This window comes from Corvus cornix, chromosome 2 (genome assembly GCF_000738735.6).
Source record: "Corvus cornix cornix isolate S_Up_H32 chromosome 2, ASM73873v5, whole genome shotgun sequence".
Taxonomy (NCBI): domain Eukaryota; kingdom Metazoa; phylum Chordata; class Aves; order Passeriformes; family Corvidae; genus Corvus; species Corvus cornix.
Window position 1 is genome coordinate 32,325,883 of NC_046333.1, and position 19,791 is coordinate 32,345,673.

Below are 19,791 nucleotides of genomic sequence, written 5' to 3' on the forward strand. Positions count from 1 at the left end.
CTCCCTCATGGAATGGAGAGGAGAATCAGGAAAAAAAGTAAAATTCAGGGTGAGGTAAGAACAGTCTAATAGTTGAGATAAATTCAAATATAATGTTAGTACTAGTAATTGTGGTAGAAAGGGTAGAGAGAAAGCCCAAGAAAAATGATGCACAATACAGTTGCTCACCACCAGCTGACGAATGCCCAGCCTGTCCCTGAGCTGCACATGGCACCATTTGGGATAGCTTCCCCCAGTTTATAAACTGGGCATGATACTCTGCTTGGAATCTCCCTTTGGCCAGTTTGGGTCAACTATCTTAGCCATGCTCCCTCACTGGCTCTTGTGTACCTGCTCCCAGGCAGAGCATGGAAAACAGACCTTGATTTAGGGTAAGCACTGCTCTGCAACAACCGAAACATCAGTGTGTTATCAGTATTGTTCTCACACTGAATCCAAAACACAGTACTTCTTATTTCTGGCTACTAAGAAGAAAATTAATTCTATGCTAGCTGAAACTAGGACACAAATGTAACATAAAGTCAAACTGCAGAGTTCTTGGGTACAAAATAGTGGACAAAGGGATCCTTTTTCTCCTGTTGTGAGCTTGCAATCTCTTCCTCATGCTACTGTTTGGTTTGGAGACATTGAGAGGCAGAACTGGCTTTCCAGTTGCTCCCTGTTGCCCTTGAATTCAGGTGACTCATAGAGAAGTTACCATCTGATACTCCAGGAAGAGTTTGCTTCCATCTGAGACATTACTACCTTACTATTGCTGCAGCAGAAGGAAGAAAACCCAAACCATTGTGGGAGATGTTTGTAATCTTAACAGCTGATGCAAAATGACTGATGCTTCCATCAGATGGTGTGATAAGTAATTTTTCTGCTGCTTGTTTCCTGAACTTACTGAAAGTTTTCTAGTGTAGTTCATTTTTAGCAGCCTTTGCTGTTGACAGGAAGCAGTCCAGAATTTACCCCAGTGAGTGTGGACTCTGACCTATTTTTGGATGTGTTTAGGTGGGATGTTGCGGACCCAACACCCAGCTGGGTGCACCTTTGTTAGTAAGGTGTAAGTAAGTTTGGTGCCAGCCAGCTGCCAAAGCCTCCAGGGTGTGATGGGAAAGCTTTGATGCTGCTGGCATTCAAGTTAAGGGGATTAATGCCAGTGTGGCTATTCCTGTAGGTGAGGTACTCTTCTGTCAGATTCCAGTGTTTGTTGGTACAGGTGGGATGATGCAAACTGGGAATGATTTACTTCATCACTCACAGCCTTTGTTTGTTTCAAAGCTGCTGCTTGTCCAACTAAGAAGATAATACAAGGTTCCATCATGTTTCCCACCCCCCCAAGAAGAACATTTGGCCATTCTGCATGCTGGTGGCTCTGCAAGAACGCTAGATCTGGAGTACCTTTTCAGCTGCAGCTTCTTCCTCTTGGCTGGATTTATTCACTTGCAGCTGTCTGTGCAAGCTCTTGCTTTGGAAGGAAACCAGGTGACTAATGTGAATGCTTAGCAGTTTAGACTTATTTACAGGACAATCAACCCAGTAGCATTGATTGGAGAGGAGAGAAGCACATCCGGGACTTGAAGGAACTGTCCATAAAGAGGCTAGGACTGGCTGACTTCTTTTGTATGTGCAGAGGCAAGCACAGTGCCCAGTGAGAGAATTCCCATGGTACATAAGCAGCATTTCCACTTCTTTACCAAGACAATTTTTCTCCTCTATCAAGTTTAGTTTGTCCTTGTTTTAGAGTTTGTTTAAACATGAGGAAATGTTGCTGTATAACAATAAATATATATTTTTTTTTCCCTTAATGCGTGTCAGCGATGCTGATGGATGATTCTCACATAGTTTTAGTTGTCCTAGGAATAAACTGCAAAATTACTGGTAATTTTTGGAGTAGGGAGCTTATACCAGGGCAGCTGCAACTGGAGTTTGCTCGCAGTTGTGAGGTGTGTTTAAGTAGGAGAAAACTTACAGAAAGACTGTTGACCTTTTTTTCCCCTAGCTTTGCAGTAATCTAGAGAGGAAGAAGGTACATGTGAGGAGTTCACGAGAGAGATATAAATTGAGTTGTGGATACGTTAAATTTTAAAATCTGAGGGGTTTTTTGTGTGTGCATGCACATATTTTCTTTTTGGCTTTAGAAAGACTGCTGGTTGGGCAGGAAAGCCGAAACCTCGTCTTTGTGTTAAAGTTACCGTGTTTGGGTGGCTTTCTTGCAGTGTTTTGTTCAGTAACTTGGTGCAAGGTTAAACCGTAGCCACGAAATAACCTCAGCAATGTGAAAATGCGCTGCTGTAAAAATAAACGAGCCGCTTGTATAGCCGGTGAGCCACTTTACGCTCTAATTTGTCAGCCAGGAATAATTAAGGAAATGAGTAATAGACAAAATAAGAGAGCACGTCACTGGTGACGGGGTAATTGGGGGTGCTGAGGGCAGGGCCAGAGCCCGGGGGGGGGCGGGCGGCGGCGCTGCTCCAACGCGCCGCTAGATGGCGCCGCCGCCCGGCCTGAGGGGGCAGCGGGACCCGGGCTAGCGGGGCTCGGGCTAGCGGGGCTCGGGCTAGCGGGGCTCGGCTGCGGGCCAGCCTTTCGCTGCGCCCTGCAGGTGGAGGCACGGAGCGGGAAGGGCTGCTTGGGCCGCGGACGGCGCTCCCGAGTTCGCTTCGTGTACAGGGAAAGCCTGTTGTGTGCTTGTCCCGCAGCAGCAGGTCACTGTGGTTAGTGAACGTGCTGAGCAGAGGTTCTGTGTTTAAAAAGGTGTTTCTTTTCACTGTTATCAAGACTCCTTTCAAGCAGGAGTGTGGCATTCACCTTCAGGAGATAGCTGATGCTGCCAGGGAAGGATGGGTAGGTTTCCTTTCAAAAAAGCATCCCTAACACAAACCCTCCTGCGGTACCCTCAGCAGAGGTGAGTTCTGCAGCTGGCATGAGGGCTCGCTCGCTCCGTGAGTCCTGCTTGAGATAACTGGACGAAGTACTGCGAGGGAGCTGCTAAACTGCTCCCGCTGTTGCAGCTTTTCTCTGGCTCGAGGGCTTCATATTCCAGGCTGCCTCCGAACAGCCGCGTCTGTAGCTTGCCTGTTACCGAGCCGCTAGATTCTCCCATTCAGATGCTTGTGGTAATGCTGCTGCTTGGTGAAGCAGTGCTGTAACAAGCTAGGCACCCTGCTGTCCTCATCTGGTTGAAAAAACCCAGCCTCGAGATTACGTGACACAGAGTAGGCTCTGGGAAATGTGGAATCATCAGTTTGTTGAGTCGTATGCTAGTTTTCCAATGCTGTTGATTTAAAAGAATTTTTTTGGCCAGAAGGATGCAGTGCAATACATAAGTTACAGCATGAATATTGATAATTCAGATGATTATACATGACTTGGTTTTGATATGTCTTAAATTAATTTTCTTACCAGTTAGATGTAATGCAAAAGACATCGTGGGTCCTAGCAAATAGCTATGATGTATGGATCTATTTCCAGAACAAGTATTTTTTTAATTGCTGAAGCAAGCGTTTGTCTTAACTCATCTGAATCATTCCCAGGCACTGCTCTGGAGGACAATTGATACCTTCTTACTGCTGCTTTGCCAATTGAATTCCTCTGGTGAGGGCTGGAATTTCTATGGCCTTGTCCAGAGGGCTTTTGAGGCCCTTTACTAAGTTAGGTGACAGGATCTGCGGAGATGGTGACATTACCCAGTGTCACAGCACAGCACCAGGCAAGGGCTGAAGCTTGTAGAGGTAGTCATGCTTACAGGGTTTCAAAGACTGGATCAGTTCTCTGGTCTCATTCCCAGCACAGGCACATGAGAAGCTCAACTGGTACAATGGAGGGGGGCAGCATGATATGTCATGAGAACACTGTTCAGCACCAATATCTTAAGGGGACATTGCTGTCAAAGATTCTGTCTCATGGGACCATAGTTATTGTTCCAAACTCCTATTCAGGAACTAGGAATGCACACTTTATGGCACTTAACTGGCCTGGACAGCATGTTGAGGTCGAATTTCTACGGAAACATGTAAGAGTAAAAGGTAGGCAGAACCCTAAAACAGTTGTTCCTCTTATTCATCTGGTGTTTGCATATCATATGAAGCCAGTTAATAATCTGGGTGGATTTGTGCAGTTTTGCACTGTACAAAGATCTGGCCCCAAAGTTATCCGAGCTATTACAGAAATGCATAATTTTACTTGTATGTGAAAATATATCATATATCCTTCAGTTTCCCTCTTCCTTGGCTTATTTGTGTATCTAGAGTGATCCAAATTTCCTTTCATTTTTCTCTGTACCTACTTCACGCCCCTTTTTGTGACTGCACTTTGAGGAGCTGCCACGTGTAAAATGTGAGGCATAGGTCAGTGTGATAACCATACAGTTAAAGTTTGTTTTTCTTGTTTTGGCATTGCTTTGTATCTGAGGGACTGGTGTAGCATGAAGATGGGCAGTGGCGAAAAACAGATGGTGAAGCTCAGGGAATATGTTGTGAGGAAAAACTGTTGGGAAGGTCTCTTCCACTTTGCTGTGTGTTTGTAAACATTCTGAAATGCCTGATGTCTGTTAAAGAAGGAGGTAGAGTTTTAATATTTATTGAAGGGAAATAATACCAGACTTTTTTTGTCAGCCAAGCTAAAGAACTTGTATAGGTTATTATGCAATTATATATAAATTATGCAATTTAATTTTTTCTTTTGATAAGAAATATCCAGTGGCTGTATTTTCTTTCCACTCCATAGTACATACCCAGGGTGATTTCTTTTTGGCTACCACATTGCCTCATTCTGCTTTTAGAGCCTCCCTATTAATGTGGACAAAGACCCTGGACTTTTGTGCATTCAGAGCTGCTGCAGAAAAGCTCTGTTTGGAAGTTGGCTTTTGTGATGTATAAAAACACTGAATGATCACTTAGGAAAATCTTTGCTTTTCCCTTGGCCCTTCTCTTCTCTCCTGGTAGTTCCATGCCAGTTCAAAAACTGTGCTTGCCAATGGTTTTAAATTGTGCTGGGGCTATTGTGAAGAGTTTGGCAGTATAAAATGCCACTAATTGAAGTGGAGGTTGTGAAAGCATGTCCCCCATAAGATACCAGGTTAAACTGTTTCTACATTTCTTGGGGAGGGTCTTTCCCTTCAAACGATACAATTGTCCGTCATTAAGGGTCTGCAGTGTCCCAACAGTACAAACAATAGTAAGATCACAAAGATGGGTGAGTTTTCAAATCATGTATTTGAGAGCACAATTAGCATAATTGAAACAGGTTTCAGAGAGCTTTGTTGATACCATGAGATTTTACTTTGTCCTTAAGCTGAGAGAGAGAGCCTGTTGCCTTGGCATCCACAATGCAGATGATACCACTTCATATTCTCTAGCCCTTGTGATGCTGGAAGATAAAGAAATTAGGTCAAAGAGCACCAAGGGTGATTTACCCTGATTTTCTAAGTTTTCTATAGAGTTTATTGCACTGCCCTTCTGTCTGTGTAGAATTTTCCATTTTTAAGAGGAAAAATTGGAATTGCATACATGGATAACGATCATCTAAAAAATCAATTTGATTTTGATTTTAATGGCTACACTAATGTTTTTGCCCACTGTAATTTAATAGCTATAGTGATCTTCCTTGTGCGGATAACAGACTGACTCACTCTGTATATTCACAAAGACATACAAGCACTCACCTTCAATCACATGTATATCCAAGGAGCTACTGCTCAGTTTGTACAGCCTACTCACATACACCTGCAGAATCTGCTGCACGATGGTTTATGCGTAGAAGAGGAATTATGGGGCCTAGACTGTCTGATTTTCTGCCAGGGCATATGTATATGCAGTATAATGTATAAATATACAGACCTTTCAGTTTTTTATAAAGACAACTGTCATGTCAAGGCCAGCAGGATATTAACACAAATGTGTAATTAACATTGCAATAAAGTCATATGAACTACTGGTGAAGGATCTCAGTGGGATTGCAAATACATTTTGGGAACAGAGATCATAAAAGAAAGTCTGGTGTTCAAAGAGGTGCACTATTCAGGACAGACTAATAAAGCTAAAGGTGATGATAATTCTCTTTTCACAGTATGACAAAGAAGGAAAAAGGGATAACACTAGTCAAATGGACACACTTTGGATTAAATACTTATGGGAAGAATGGTAAAAGAAAAAATCTGCTGGTATAATGCTTTGAGTCCTGGTTGCAGATACTCAGCCTTAGATTTACAAAGGGGTGGGTTTCTATAATTAAATTTCATCTGTAAAATCTAGGTGGCAAAAAGGTATCTAGGATTAGTAGGGTCCAGATAGTCTTGTGTCCAGTAATTTGCAGATTTTTTCACTAGCCATAGTAGGAGTTATCAGTACTACAGACTCCAGCAGCAAGGATGTTACCAAAGAAGTGATTGTCAAAATCAAACCAAGCTGCTTGGATTGACTGAGTGCCCATGGGTTCTTTTAAATCAAAAGGTGCTTTATTTCAGGAGAGCAAACTTTGTGAGTAGGAATGAATGGATCAAGGTGAACTAAGGAGCTCAAGGATTTGGCGCTAGAGGTGTCTTGGAGCTGCTGACATCAGAAGTATAGAACTTGCCTCGACTTTGAATAAAGATGAAAGCTTTGTTAGAAAGTGCTGGAGAGACAATTGGAACGTGAAACTGTGTTGTGTCTGGCAGACCAGATTTTGTGGTCTTTTGAGACAATTTATTTGTTTAGATGGTTAAGATAGGGACGAATACAAAAGCTAGATAAAGAAGAGATAATGGGAAGCTTTGCTGACAGGGGGATTACAGGGCTGGAGACATGTTTTAAACATAGCCCCGAGGAGAATTCATACTGAATAGTTCAGCTAATGATCTTGAATAAAAACTAGCAGTGTTTCTAAGGATGGATTACTATGGGCAGTCAGATGGTAATGGGGTAACATCCCTTCCCCATGGGCTTTTCCAGTGGTAGGTTATATGCCGTGGTTACAGTCCCCCTAGCCTTCCTAGGGCACGTCTGTGGCCAGGCCCTGGAGTGCCAGTGAAACTTGGTACTGAAATGAAGTTATGAGGCACCAGCAATATGAAGAGGATGGTGATAACAAGAATTACTCTTACAAACCAAAAGCATAGCACTTGGAAACAGCAAAGGAAGAGCATGTAGGGCATGGTGCATGACCAGATGTTTACAGGGAGTCATAGGTACAAAGTAACCAGAAAAAAAAATCTACAATCCTCATGTCTTAAGGTACCTCAAATGAGGAATTGGCAGGAAGGGTAGGAATTACTAACTCCCCTATTCAAAGTGTTAATGTACATTGCTGTGTGTAGTTCCAGTCTCTCATTTTCACCACAAATAATCTCCGAAGTGGAGTGGAATGGAGGAAAGAGACACCGGGATGACCAGGAGAATTTAAATCATCTAAGAAAGTGAAAACTGAGAAATGATGAATGTTGCCTATGAACACATCAAGGAAGTAAACTCTGTCAGGAAGAACAGCTCTGTAGCACGAAGAACAAAACTGGCCTAAAGAGGAATGGTTATTATTTCCAAGAGTAAATTTGGGCCAGAAGATGATTCCTAACCATGGAAGTGGTATCTTCCCAAGAAGAGTGATGGGGATGAAGACCACAGGTAGGTGTAAAGTGGTGCTTGAGGAATCCCGTTACAGTGCAGAGTTCCCTTTCAGTTCTCTGATCCAGCACCCTGTTACCAGCATGTTCTTTCAGAGTTTGCAGTTTGTGAGGAAGCATCCAGAGTTGCAGGGCAATAATGTATTGCTGCAGCAATGCCATACAAGACCAGCAGGTCTAGAAATGTGATACTTCCCCTCTACTCTGCTCTTGTGAGACCCCACCTGGAGTACTGAGTCCAGCTCTGGGGTCCTCAGCACAGAAACTTCAGGGACCTGTTGGAGCAGGTCCAGAGGAGGGCTACAAAGATGATCAGGGGGCTGGAGCAGCTCTCCTATGATGACAGGCTGAGACAGCTGGGGTTGCTCAGCCTAGAGAAGAGAAGTCTCTGTGGAGAGCTTGGAGCAGCTTTCCGGTACCTAAAAGGGGCCAACAAGAGAGCTGGAGAGGGACTTTTTACAGGGACATGTAGCAGTGGGACAAGGGGGAATGGCTTTAATCTGAGAATACTTTTGATTAGATATGAGAAAAATTCTTTACTATGAGGGTGGTGAGGCACTGGAACAGGTTGTCCGGAGAAGTTGTGGATGTCCCATTCAAGGCCAGGTTGGATGGGACTCTGAGCAGCCTGGTCTAGTGGAAGGTGTACCTGCCCATGGCAGGGGTTTGGAACTAGATGATCTTTGAGGTCCCTTCCAACCTAAACCATTTTATGATGCCATATCCCACTGAAGTCACAGGGCACATGTAAGAGATGAAGTGTAGTTATCAGACTTGGAATCTGTCCTCAGCACTGAAAGTAATGCTTGCCTCTGTGAAAAGTAAAATTAGATTCCCGAAGACTCTTGGTGATCTGGACTTTATTTTTATGCCTCTTCCAAAAGAATAATAATAGTTGGTTTGAAGACTTCAGGGAGCTCTCATTCCTCATACTATCATCACTTTCAAAAGAAGAAAATTCCACTGGGTGAGCCTGGACTCTCAGAGGCTTAAGAAAAAAACATATTGGATGCCAGCAGTTTGAATTGGGTCATGTATGATCAGAAGATTTGTTCCTTGTGGCAAAGGCTATTACTAAGGATATTGTGAATAACTTCTATTATACTTTAAAATAGTTTCTTTGGTCTTTGAATAAATGCAGCTCTGAGTGTCTTAGAAGTTTTGCCTACCAAAATGTTCGTAGATAAATCAATTCTTATGTGCAGTGCTTATGATCCTCTATCCTTGAATTCACCTGTTATCCTTACTAATCTGAAAGAAAGCTGGGTAGAAAGAGATGGATGCCTGGTTATTAATATCAGAATAGCAATACCCTTTAACCTCCTGTATGTTGAAACACTGAGAATAGCTTTAACAAAGATTTCACACTAAACTTGAACCATACTTCTTAAACTGTTCAAGGTTTAGAGCTTTTAACAGAGAGGGGTAAACCTTTCAAATAGAGTCCTTGGACTCTGGAAACAGGAGTGTTCAGTTAACGTTCCACCTCACTGGGCTGCATATAAATTGCAGACAGGGCTCTCAAACTCCTGCCACCATGTGCCTGCTTGTATAGGAGCTCTCTTCCCTGGGTATTGGAATGTTGCTTTGGAGGCTTCCGAGGTGATGGAGTCCTGTGTCTCAGACACAAATAAGAAAAGACATAGATAAGGAAAGACAAAGAAACGTAAGAGACAAGAAGGATGTAAAAATGCCATAATGAACTCGTGTGTCTTGAGAAAACCTCTAATCTAATGAGAATGGATTTTGTTTGAGAGATTGTATGGGTACAATTAATTATTCATGGCAGCGACATCATTAGGATTTCATTTTATTTAAAGGCCTCTAAGTGACTTGGAAAATTGGGTTAAGCTGAAGAGGAGTTTCAGGAGAGAGACAGGGGAAAGCTTTTCCTTTTATTGGCTTTGTCTAATATTTTCTAGATAGCTATTAGAAGTACAAACACAAATTACACTCAATCTTTAACATTCCTGCATTAAACGTGGGCATAAATTTGAACCACGTGTATGATATCTGGGCCAAACAGGAACCTAGATGGCTTTTTGTGGGACAAGTTAGATACCACTAGAGTGACCTACTGTCAGTTGCTGGGGACTTGCTATGTTTTAGCACTGTATGTTGACACCAGTGACTGGTGGCTGCAGACTTGGGCTCCTAGTGGAGAGAGGGTCTACATGGACTTTCTGTTTGTCTGGCAGCAGCATAAGTGTGGACACAAATGGGTTCATGGGGCCATTGTCGGAAAACTGGAATGGCTTTGGCTGAGGTACATACATACAAAGACACAAGTCTTTCCCTTGCTGCAGTAGAAAGCAAAGGCAGGAACGGTCCTAAAAAACAGTAGCAGCCAGACCTCTGCTTCATCTATAGTAGCCAAAGCTCTTTGCACTTGACCACACCACCAGGTGCCCCTGTTGACAGACAAAAGCACTTTTCGGGTGGTTTCTCACCTCTCTGGAGAGGACAACCTGTGCATCAGCCCACATGGGTGGGTGCTGTGCCTACAGACAACCCTTTGTAAGGCCTGAGACCACGTGCCCTGCAAGGCACAGATCATGGGAACAAGTCAGGGATTACTCTTCTCCTCTCCCCCTCCCCTCACCCCCATAAATCCCTACCTGATTCCCAAATAGGTTACACAGTCTCAGAGCTGCTAGAGCTTGTGCACTGTTGAGAAGATTGGGTTTTTTTTCTTTAACACATGGGGGCTTAGCCTGGGAACTATGCAGGCATCTGAGTGTTTAAAAAGTCTGGTTTTCTTTTTCTTTTTGTAATGTTTATTTGTTCCTTCTCTTGTAATTCTCCCTGTTAACTCATGGACATCATTCAGGGACAGATTTAAATTGAAGCAGACAGACTCCAGTTCTGCTCTGTCCCTGGAACTGTGGAAATTTGTTTAAAAGTGCTATCAGGAGCACACTTGGTATGACTGGAATGCTCAGGGCTTTATTTTTCATTTCACATCCCATGCAGAGTAACACAGCTACAGCTTGAGATGTTCACGTGGCCCTGGTGGTACCATCTCAGCCTTGGTTGGCTGAGGGTTGTGTGAATTATTTACAGCAGCTTTACTGAGGATGCTCACAAACAATGGACTGGCCACTGGGAGGAATGTGAGAGATGAAGCTCATATGGAGTGAGGCTTGAGGCCTTGGGAAAACACATTGGGCAATGGCTCTCAAAAATGACAAAGTATGTCTGCAAGTACTGGTCTGGATCCAGTTTCAGCCTTGGTCTGAAACCCAGAAGCAATCACTCTTGCTTTGATGTCTGGAAGGGTTTGTTTCACAACATTTTTATCTAGCTGACACTAGGAGGGAAAACTCCTATTGAAATTTTTTAATTAAGAAGAAGTTTCAAGAAGAAAAATGCCATTTGTTCTACAATCCCCGAGTGTCATCTTACACAAAAATCCACAACAGCTCCAAGCTCTCATTCACCTGAAACCTAAGCTGGGTCACAGCAAGGTTTTGGCTGGCACGAGTGGTACCACCTGGGTCAGTCTTGAATCACAATAAAAAGCGGCAGTTGTTGCTGTTTTGCCAAAGCTGTGGCTTGCCAGCAGCATCTCCCAGGTGATGTACTGGGCACCTTGGAGCTGTTGCCCAGTCAGGCTGGGAAGTCACAGCCCTACAGTCCTCCCTGTTCTCCTGCACTTTTCTGTTGATGTTCACCACTCCTCTGAAGCTGGGTGTGCAATCACGTCCCAGAAGGGCTAGAGGATAATCTTTCTGAATTTTGAAGTGCCTCTTAATTTTTGCTGCAATGCAAAGAGAGGGAGATCGAGAGCCACACCTCGCAGATGGAGACTTTACAGAACCATGTGGCTGTCTGAAGCATGTGTAGGCAAACACTTTGTACTGGTGGTTAATTGATTTCCAGTGAAGAGCTTGAGATGCCTCAGCTTTAGGACTTCAGGTGGTGTTCCCTTGAGCACTGTTATCTTGTGTTTTATGGTGTATATCTCATAAGGGTGGAGGTCTCTGCTCCTTTTTGCAGTATGCTTGCAACTACTTGCTTTCCTCTGGCTGCAGCTGGGGAGCATTGGAAATGTCTTCCCATGGTGTCTCATCTTAATCAGTCTGAATGGGTGATTGTTTTGGGCTGTGAAGCCTCTCCCCCAATTCCTCAGGGCCCTACTCTTGCTGCTCACCAAGAGAAAAGCTTTTTCCCTTTTAACACAGGGGCCTGCCAGCCTCCCCAAACTTCCAACAGAAGAAATAGGGCTGCAGCCCAAGTGTTTATTTAGACTTCAAGAAGAAAGTACCACAGAAGGAAAAAATCTATTCAAATAATAAGATCTTTTCTCCTGATCACTTTTTGATGACATTGTTTTGGTGGCTAGAAACTTGACTTTACAGTATATAAATATTCATTTGCTTTCCTATATGAGAAGAAAATTCAAGTCAAATAAATTCAAGTCAATTTGGTACTCTCATTTTTCTCCTTTTAAAAAGTTCTTTATTATTTTTGCAACTAAGTAAAATGTGTTTGACTAACTGTTAATTTCTCCCACAAGTAATCTTGGATAAATAAAATAATTTTAAAATAGAGGTGAAAAGTAACTTCTCAATATACAGAGAATTTCTTCTATCATTCATTATCCACCATGGCAAATGTAAAGCTTAATGCTGTATGTGAAAGCTGACTGGTCAATCCTCAACTCATGAAAACAGTTTTCCTTTGGTACTGGTTCACACAAACTTGAATTGCTCTCCCTGGGACTGTAGTGGCACTATTCAAACTGTTGAAATGCAGCAATGCTTTTCTAATCGTCCATTATTAAATCTCAGTCATCCAGATCCTTGCTAAGCAAAACTTCTGGTGATGTCCTTTAGCTGTGGCCCAATTTTTATCCAAGCAAATTTCAAAACCTCTCTTCAGTTTATTAGGGTGCTGTATTGGCCAGCTGCACAACAGCCTTGTGGACAAGCAGTGCTCAGGGCAGTGCCAGTATGCATTGCTTTACTAACATAGATCCAAACTCTACCACCAGGCTTTTAAGGGTCTGTGTTTCTAGACTCAGTCATCCTGTTAGTCAGCTTCTGAGAAACTTGCACACTTAGATCCTGCGACTTCAGTGAGAAACAAATTCCTGTCTCAGTGTAGATTAAACTGTTTTCTTCATTTGGGATGGATTTTGATATGTCCTTACCTCTGAGTATTTGTTTAAGAAGACAACCCTTTCCTTTGGGAAGAAGAGAGGCTTTAGGACCTTTTGTCTTAGTTCTTTGTAAGGAAAAACAGTAGTTCCCTCCACGTGGTGTTCCCAGTAAAGGGGAACACCATGTTGTCCTAGGGCAGGAACTGGTGCTTGCTTTGGTTCCCTTAAGGATCCCCATACTGCAGGATTTTTGGTCTTTTTTTCTCTAGCAAATCAGGAAAAAGCCCTTTTAAGGTTGACACTGTGTGTTTTTCTTCAAAAGAAGAAACATATTAGTCAGAAAACCAATGTCATCTACTAAGCTCTGTTATCTCAGTATGAGCTGACTTGAAACAGCATCAGCTGGGAGAAAACTGGATCCAAGCTACAGCTGCTGTGAATTAGTACAGGCCCACCAGGAGCCCAGAGAAGGGTGGTGAGCCTTGGAGGGTGGGTGGGAGAAGGTTTAGTGTTCTTAAGTTTGCAATGGGTTGTTGGGTCAGCTTGATTTGAGTTAGTGTGAGTCGCTAGGAAGATTTTTTGTATTTAAGAAGACAACCCTTTCTTTTGGGAAGAAGAGAGGCTTTGGGATCTTTTGTCTCAGTTCTTTGTAAGGAAAAACAGTAGGTCTTTTTGAGGACTGTGTTGATAAATGCAAATTTTGAGCTAGTTGAATCTCCCTGAACCAGCAGTAAAACACAGGAGTGCTGTGTAAGAAAGGATAGGTGGAAATAGCTAGAAGCATCTTTTAATGGATACTTTTCCTTTGTTTTGGGTGGACTGGTATGACTACAAGGCAAGTGATCTGTGGCTAAAAGGTAAGTGAAAAACTGATTTACTTTCATGGAGGCTGATAGGAGAGAGGGGAGTAAAAGTTTCAGTGAAGAGAAGGAGGGAAAGATTATGTGCAGCAGAACAACTTTGAAGCTGAGAATGGAGAAAAGAAATGTCAGTAGTCCTAAGCCAGAATCACTTGCTAAGACTTCTTGAAGGCATCAGGATATCTTATCTCTCATCCTGTCTTGATGCCTTGAGTAGCTAGCAAATACTTCATACTTGGAAAAGAACAGCTTACAAAGCTGTGCTGGAGGCCATTCAGTTTGGTCCAGTAGAGTTAGCTGCAAAATATGTCTTTAGTGAGCTCTGTTTGGGCTGCCTCCTCTCCTGGGACTTGTGTTGCCTGTGCTGCACTGGTTGAGTGGTTCCCTTCTTCCTTTCCCTTGACTTTTGGAGGTTTGGACCTTCCCACAGAACTGGCTGCTGTTAGTTTGATATCACCCCCTGACAGTGATAAGCATACATCTGGTTGTTTTTTTTTTTTTTTTTTTCCGACTGGAGGTTGTTTAAATACATCAGTGAAACACTCTGTACTGTGGAACAGGAATAATAAACTTCTGAAAGCTCCAGGCTCCTGCCTGGTGCCAGAAGAATGAGCGATGAAGATTTTTGCCTGTAAATCCCAGCACTAACAGGGCCCCTTGATTTGGTCCAGTTAGTCTCTGTATGTGGGTGTTGGATACAGTAGCATAATTTTAGAGGTGTGAATTGATTTGTCCCATTTTTCCCACCACATGTCCCAGGATACTGGGAGAGGAAATCTTAGCTTTTGGAGGAAGGTGGGGAAAAAAAAAATTAAGTGGCTAGATTTAATGAAAGTACAAGCTCCATTACTTTTTCTCCATCCCTTAATTATTTCTTCTGCTTGTTCAACTTAATTAACACATGGGAAGGACTGCGCAATTTGGTGCCTGACTCTCAAAAAGTTTGAGTGTAGACTTCCTCGGTAGATGTTCTAAAGCTTTACTGTACAGATGGGTAGCCTATGTTGCTTCCTGATGTTGAATGTTTTTCTCCTAGTTCAGCACATAGATCTGGGTAGATTACTGTACATTTTGTACTCTTAGTAACTAAATGTTTAGTCCTCAGAAATAATCCTCCTTCTCAGAGCCAGTTCTTTTCCCAGCTGGATCTCAAAGTTGAACTTCAAAGCTTCATAGAAATTGGGTTGAGACCCATCTATGTTATTCTTAGACTGTAACATCTGCTGTATTTGAAGTAGGTGGCAAATGTTCTTGAACTGTAAGCTGCCTATCCAGGAACCAGCAGAGTTTAGGTCAGAGCTCAGCAAAGTCCAAATGCTGAAATTCTGTTACTCAGCTGAATTTTGTGTTGAAGTACCTCCACAACAAGCTGTGGTTACAGTGGTGACTGTAGTGTAGGCGTAACAAGGTCAGACATTCTTGAGTATCCCATTAGGCACCTAATACCATCCAAGTTTTTGATTTATATTGTCTGGGCGCTTTTTGTGTCAGAGCCATGGGGCTTTGAAGTTCCTAGAAAGCCTCACAAGGTTAATGTAAATCTACAAACTCGTGTGCTTTGCTGCTAAAATGAAAAGGTTGGGGAAAGGAGAATTGGGTGCTTTGGGGGGTGGGTGTTCTTTCTTGGTTTAGGGTTTTTTCCTCCGCAGTAACTGTGATGTCATGTGCAAAAATAATCAGTAGGATGCTCTAGCTTTGTGTGAGTGATCATGTAGTGAGAGGATCTGGCTGTCCATAGCTCTGTGGCCCTAAGGATGAGTGTGTCTTTGCATAGCAATGCTGTGGAAGTACCACATGTTCTTTTTAGGTGATCTTATTTGGACACTGAAGAATGGGGTCCTAGCTTTGGTTTTGAAGCAATAACGTTAAATTGGATCTCTTTGAATATAGCTCATATCTGGCCAAAATTTGGTCACTCTTTCATAAAGTCAGAGTGAATTTGTGTGTGTGTGCACCACTGTTTGTTGTTCCACAGAACTGCTGCCCAGAAGGATAGCTGCCTAGATGGATTTGAGTTATGTACCAAGACAAAGGTAAATAAATGCATATACACTTCATCAGATCTGAATTACTCTGTTAAAATATGAGCTGCCTCTTTTTAGAATACCACCAAATTTCTGCTCCTCTTCTAACTTAGTTAACAAAACCATTACATTTTACTGAGAGAAGTTGTGTGTTATTCCCCTACTTGACTTCTGGCTAAATTCCTTTGCTTGGTTTGTACCCTAAACAGCTAAATGTTTAGTCCTCAAAAATAATCCTCCCTCTTGGAGGCAAATGCTTTCCTTTCAACACTGTTTCCTTCATAACAGGGCAAGGGTGGGATTCCCAGCCTCAGGCTGATCTGCAGCTCTAGACTGAAACTAAATACAATGCCCTGGGACCAAGTCCCATCATCTGCCGAAGCTGGGCAAGAGGAAATGTTTCTTGTGTTAGCTCAGCTTGTGGCCACACTGGGAGAATTTGTTTTCACACCAAACAGTTGGCTGACTTCCCTGTTGGGGGGAAAAGGAGAAACAAGGACTGATCTCTGAGAGAAAAGGTTTTGCCTTAGCAAGAGTCCTTTCCAGAGACATGCTGTTATTTTTCAGTGGGTGTGTGTATACAGTACTTGGCTCCCCGAAACACAACCGTAAATGTTTAGCTGGTGATGCACTTCTGTGTGCACCATCAGGGTTCAGAAGACCTGCTTGTATGTGCTGCTTGTTGTCTTTAAATCATCGCACAAGTAGAGCAGTGCTTGCCTAGCTCTTATTTCCAGAACATCAAATTTGATGGCCCTGGTGACAGGGTTTGGGTAACGTATGAATCTCAGCCTCTTTGCAGAGTGTCGCTCAGCATGTACTTTTGTTTCAGGTTGACTTCCAAGTTCAAAGAACAACATTTAAAGTGCTGATTTAAAAACACCATGCACCCACTTGATGATTATTCTTTCTAACCTACTTCCCCCATGCAGTTTGGTGCTATCTTGCCAGGAACAGCCTCTATTTGGTTCAGATTTTGACCTCCCATTGTGCAGGGAACTAAGAGTCCTCTTGGAGTCCTGGAGCTCAGCCTGGCACAAGTCTAAACACAGAGCCTTTCTCTGTGTGTGGTAACAAGATTGTCACTCTGGGCTTGTAAATTACCACCCATCAGGAGCAGAAGGTGAGCGCTCTTCTTGTTGATGTAGCAAATATTTTGAGTGAAGTTTTCACATGTCCGTCTTGAGGGATGAGAGAGGACATTAGAGATGCTTGGTTTACGTCTGCGTGTATGGGGATTTTGCATGCCTGCAGGTTTGTTAAGTGTGTTCTTTACACTTTATTTTCTAAATGATGTTGCACCTATGCCAGATAGAAAGTACTAATTTGTGCATCGTCATTTGGAGCACCAGCAATTCCTGGTTATTTGTGTTACAGACAAAGCCTTTAGGGATGGAAATGTATCTTCTTCAGACGAACAGGATACTTTCTAATAACTGGCTCCATATGAGTAAAAGCAATAGGATGACTGGAAAATGTGACAAAATATTTTCATTACAATGCATAATGCCTTCCTGAAATTCCAGCTGTGGTTTTCACTGTTTTTTTTAAAAACATTGCTATTATATCTTGTCCATTAGGTTAGAAGACAAAGCTGTGTAGTCAGCAGAGATTTCTAATTTTTCAGACTATGTCAGAATGATTATTGTCTTGTTAGAATGAAGATCACTGAGAATTTGCTGGGTCTAATCATGGCAAATAATTTCCAGTAGCTACTTTCCAATTTTTGATAATAATTTTAGACTATCTTGTTGACCAACAGACAGCATAACCTGTTCCTAACTCTAGATGGTACCCTTAAAGAAGAAAATAGTCTTGCACTGCATTCTAGAAACTACTCTAACTTGAACATGGTTCTTGAGGTCTGGAATACTGAGCCACAGCTCAATGCCAAAGTCCTGGCATTTGACATAATGACTTATACGAAAAATGTACATAGTTAAGAGTAAACAGGAGACACATACATGGAAGCTGGAAAATGTCTACTGCCATTCTATGCCTTGCTGGCAGTGAGTGAAAGTGCCTGTCACTGGCAAAACATTGAATGCATGTTGAATATAGGTTCTGCGGTCACATCCAGTCTCTGGGTTTTTTTCCCTTTTAGGGGTGTATTATTTTTCCTAATTGGTATGTATTCAATTTCTTCTATTTCTCTTCTAAAGTCTGCTCAATAAGACCACAAACTACTGCTGAAAGAAAAGGAAGACTGAGTCAGTTGTTAACATTAATTGCCTAATGGCATGTATGTGGGTTTTAGAGGACAAGAGGGATTGTGAGGGGAATAAAATGGAGACCTCCATGGAATAAGATTTAGCTTTAGCATTCTGGCTCAGGAGAGGAGAAATTATCATTTTAAAACTTTTGGGTTTTAATCTCTGTCTTGGTCTATCTTGTCCACCAGATTTGCTTGCAATGATATCACCTGAAACAAGCATTTCCTGAGTAAATGCATGTAATGTCGATGTTAGAATACAGCAGAGCTTAGTGTGATGCTGGTTCTTTGGCCACATAAGTGGTTCAACACCACATGTAAGTTGTCTGTGCTACACTGGGTTCAGTGGTCAGTAGATTGACCGTGAGGTGCTCCCCATCAGCACCTGTGGGTTTGGCTTCATTAGGGTTTCTACAAAGTTCGTCAGTCTAACCACATAGCTTGTTTAGGATTTTGGAGGACCGACCCTTCTTGAGGACAAATCATTCTAGGGTGACAAGATACACAAGCACAGCTACAATCAAGACATCTGTAAAGGAAATATCACTCCCTTGCAAATTTATCTGGGAAAAGCACTGAACTTTATAAAAGGCAAAGTATCACTCTAGTAAATCTATGCCAGGTGATTTCACTAGGCTTTTACCAGCAGTGGATTTTGTTAGGGCTTTGCCATAGCAAATAATAGTGCTCTCAGACAGAACAATAAATTAGCACAACAAATTAGGCAACCATTGCAAGTATGCAGGTGTGTTTACTGCCTCATCTGGGGAGTAACTTTTGATTGTCTTGGTGAAAGTAAATATGTTGATTGCCCCAAGCACTGAGTATTTGCAGGGCAGTTATCAGCCCCCTGCAGGTAAAGCAGAACAGGCTGCTGAGATGCTTGGGAATTGTCACATGATCTGTACCACCTACACCTGGCACTCGAGATGGGATGTGTGGTGTTTCAGAACAGAATAAGAATAGTCTAATTCTGGCATGAACTCTATCTTTCACCTTCTGTATAACAGGAAGTGAGATTTGGAAAAATTAGAGCAGAAACTTTGTCCCGAGTGCATTCTGCCAAGCTCATGCAGGCAGGATAACATGTGGTTCTGCTTTTCTGGGAGCTGGGATGAAGGCAGGTACTATGGTAGACCATAAGTTGTCCTAGACAGTGGCTGGCTGATGCCCTTTCTCTTGATTTGGTCACAGACTTGCCAAGATGGATCATGTGCCATATAAAGAAGTAGCTGTGTATTTAATCCGTGGGGAAGTAAGTTATTAGCTTGCATTGAGGTTCAAGCCATAACCAGTCCATGAAGTCAAGGACTGAATTAACTTTGAAGAACCTCTAGTGAATGCAATGCCCAAAGGCACATTCAGTTGAAGAAACACACACTTAATCAAAGTCTTCCATCTGAACATCTGAATCCAGGAGGTGCAGATGGCTCAGATATGCAACTCTAAATGAACAGGTGAACACCTGTTTGAAAATGAAGTTTGTTTTAATCTGAAGTTAACCTTTTAGAGATCAGTGAAATGGAGTCACATTTTACATCTTGCTTTGGTTTCTACAAATATGTTGAATATTTAGTGTAGGCAAGCACCAGAAGCACCGCCCATTAAATATAACTCCTTCTAACTTCTACTTAATTTAGTTAAGCACAATTCTTTCCATCACTCTCCTTTTTGTTTTGCTGCAGGGAGAGGCTGTACTAGTAGTTAGTAGTGAAATGGATCACATGTGCTAGCCATTAAATAGTCCAGTGTCGAGAATCAGAAGTATTAGAAACCTACACTTGGGCTGTCTGATGAATTTTGTGATGCTCTTCTACAGGAGTTAATGCACTCTCCTGCCAAGTGTAGTGTAGACACGTTTTATGTTTGAAGCTTGCAGGATCACACCACATCAGTTCTGTGAGAGAGCGCCTGCTTTTGTAAAAGCACAGCAATCCTTTAGGGGTGTAGGAAGAGTTTATGTTAAAGCTAGTATTTAACACTAGGGTAGCCCTCCCTTGGGTTTT